We start from the raw sequence: 3,947 nt of genomic DNA on the forward strand, positions 1-3,947 counted from the left end.
AAGGCGGTATCTGGAGGGGGCACTTGTGAGCTGCTGTCTTCCTGATTGATGTATTCAGCTGGGGCTCGGCACCTCTGTCACTTTTTTTGCCTGCAATATACCTTTGGCAGCCAGCCTCCCCTCCAAAATGTCTGCATAAATTGGGTGTCAGAGCCGTTAAAAAGGTCACTTTGCTTGAGGATTGTGTTTCTGGCCTTTGTGAAAGTTATTTGTTAAGTTCCTGAGTAATTTTGATGATTTTGACTATTTTGGATTTTTGCTTCATGCATCCATCCATTTTTCTTTACAGACACAAGAAGAGGCAAAGCCTGACCCAGCCATGTCTTAAAACAATGCAGGAAGCAAACCTGAATGGAATGCCATTCTCTGAGGCAGTCACCCACATTCAATTCAGAATAAAAAGTTATCATATTAATCAATCTATAAAGAGGTTGTGAATTTTCTTTGATTTTTTGGAAGCTTTTTTCTTTTTTCTTGTAAAACATTGGCTACTCTAGTGCTTCTCTTTGATTCAGTTTTATGTTATTCTATATGTTTTTTTTTTTCTTTTAAATAAAATGAAATATATTTTAAAAATAATCTGTCTCTGAACAGGAATTTCTGCAGTTAGATAGATAGATAGATAGATAGATAGATAGATAGATAGATAGATAGATAGATAGATAGATAGATAGATAGATAGATAGATAGATAGATAGATAGATAGATAGATAGATAGATAGATAGACTGAAAGGCACTATATGAGAGATAGATAGATAGATAGATAGATAGATAGATAGATAGATAGATAGATAGATAGATAGATAGATAGATAGATAGATAGATAGATAGATAGATAGACTGAAAGGCACTATATGAGAGATAGATAGATAGATAGATAGATAGATAGATAGATAGATAGATAGATAGATAGATAGATAGATAGATAGATAGATAGATAGATAGACTGAAAGGCACTATATGATAGATAGATAGATAGATAGATAGATAGATAGATAGATAGATAGATAGATAGATAGATAGATAGATAGATAGATAGATAGATAGATAGATAGACTGAAAGGCACTATATGAGAGATAGATAGATAGATAGATAGATAGATAGATAGATAGATAGATAGATAGATAGATAGATAGATAGATAGATAGATAGACTGAAAGGCACTATATGATAGATAGATAGATAGATAGATAGATAGATAGATAGATAGATAGATAGATAGATAGATAGATAGATAGATAGATAGATAGATAGATAGACTGAAAGGCACTATATGAGAGATAGATAGATAGATAGATAGATAGATAGATAGATAGATAGATAGATAGATAGATAGATAGATAGATAGATAGATAGATAGATAGATAGACTGAAAGGCACTATATGATAGATAGATAGATAGATAGATAGATAGATAGATAGATAGATAGATAGATAGATAGATAGATAGATAGATAGATAGATAGACTGAAAGGCACTATATGAGAGATAGATAGATAGATAGATAGATAGATAGATAGATAGATAGATAGATAGATAGATAGATAGATAGATAGATAGATAGATAGATAGATAGATAGATAGACTGAAAGGCACTATATGATAGATAGATAGATAGATAGATAGATAGATAGATAGATAGATAGATAGATAGATAGATAGATAGATAGATAGATAGATAGATAGATAGATAGATAGATAGACTGAAAGGCACTATATGATAGATAGATAGATAGATAGATAGATAGATAGATAGATAGATAGATAGATAGATAGATAGATAGATAGATAGATAGATAGATAGATAGATAGATAGATAGATAGACTGAAAGGCACTATATGAGAGAGATAGATAGATAGATAGATAGATAGATAGATAGATAGATAGATAGATAGATAGATAGATAGATAGATAGATAGATAGACTGAAAGGCACTATATGATAGATAGATAGATAGATAGATAGATAGATAGATAGATAGATAGATAGATAGATAGATAGATAGATAGATAGATAGATAGATAGATAGATAGATAGATAGATAGATAGATAGATAGATAGATAGATAGAACTGGACTGGAGTAATGTAACTGAGCCCACCCTTTTTACTTAGCTTGTTGATTTGGTGAAACACACTCCTCGAGTCTCTCAAACTACAGTCTGTCTGCCAGACAGTCCATTATCCAGGACACCATAGGCTCATCCACCTGTATATCTCTGAGTTGACTCCTTAACAGGAATGGCTGGATGGTATTGAAGGCACTGGAGAAATCAAAACACAGAATCCTCACAGTGCTGTCATCTTTGTCCAGGTGAGAGTAAGCCTTGTGGAGCAGACAGATAATTGTTTCCTCAATTCCAATATTTAACTGCAGTGGGTCGAGGGGTTTGAACCCTGGACTCTGGCCGTGTGAGGCAGCACTTCTAGTCATTGATGTTTTTAGCTCTCCCTATAGGACATGAGTCTGTCTTATTCTGTCTGAGATATTTGCATGCAGGATGCCTGACCACGTTAGCAATGCCTAGCAGTTCCACTTAGCTTATTATAGTTCCCTAAAAGTCAGTTTTCAAAACTGTGTTTAATTTAATTTATTTTTATATAGCATATGTCCCACTGGCAAGGTTAAAGCACTAAATTACAGCTAAGTCAACTCAGTTAACGGCTGAATGCATGATGGTACTTCAGGTTCTTATTGATTCACTGCCCATGCTGTCTCTGTGACAGACAGAAATTAAAAGCAGAAAGCAGAATGTAACGCCCAAGTTTTAATTTCCCTTTACTGTTTGCGGCTGTGAATCACTCAGGAGATAGTGAGCAATGTCTCCCCAGGGAGTTTTGTCCCTCCCAACTACATTTTAATGTTGAATATACAGTGGCACTGTGCTTAGTGCTAATGTGCTGAAGATTCAGAGCCCTTGGTTTGAATGAGGTGAGGAGCCTACATGTTCTCCTTGCACTTTGGTTCTACTCCAGTCTTCCTCCAACATTCCAGAGACATGCATACTGGGTTACCTTGCAGCTCTCCCTCCTCCTGTATGGTTTCCAAGTTATCGTCTCATCTCTGACTATTCCTCTTTTCCTGTCAATTCTAATTTGGCCCCATGTGATGGCATGTGCATGTCAGTGGGCCCTGCAGTGGTCTGGCGCCCTGTCCAGAGATGTACCCTGTCTAGTGCCCAGTAGTGCTGGTATTGAGCACCAGCAACTCTGACCCTGAATCGGTTAGAAGGTGTATGGGTGAATAGATATATGGGCAAAATGTGCCAAGATCAACTGAAAAGAAAGACGAGTCTGTGTTAGTGTTACCATACACAGTGTCAACATATTGATTGCCATTGTTAAAACAGTTTAAGTAGTGCAGCTATAACATGAAGACGACATGGTGGTGTGTGCACCTAAGTTCAAATCCATATGTGCAGGCCTCATCTTTATGGAGGTTTTTTAGAATACTCTGGTTTACTCCCAAAGTCACACAGCTTGGAGCACGACACTGTACTGTATAAAAAGGTCTCGGTGGCACCTTCACAACACACTCATCTGAAAGGAAAAAAGGACGCTGGGTCTATACAGTGGGCTCAGAAAGTATTCAGACCCCGTGACTTCACATTTTGTTATGTCACAGCCTTTTGCTAAAGTCATTTAAATTTTCTTTTCCCTTGTCAAGCAACACTCAATACCCCAGATTGACAAATGACTACAGGATTTTAGAAATCTTTGCAAATGTATTAAAAAGAAAAAAATTGAAATTTCACATTGACACAAGTTTTCAGACCCTTTGCTGTGACATTTGAACTTCGTCTCAAGTTCTATTGATCATCTGGAGATGTTTCTGCATCTTATCTGGAGTTCCCCTGTGGTCAGTTCAATTGGTTGGACAAAGGCTCACACCTGTATATAGAAGGTCCCAGAGTTGACAACATGTATCAGAGAAAAAAAAACCCAA

Source organism: Erpetoichthys calabaricus, chromosome 10, assembly GCF_900747795.2.
Source record: "Erpetoichthys calabaricus chromosome 10, fErpCal1.3, whole genome shotgun sequence".
NCBI classification, from domain to species: domain Eukaryota; kingdom Metazoa; phylum Chordata; class Cladistia; order Polypteriformes; family Polypteridae; genus Erpetoichthys; species Erpetoichthys calabaricus.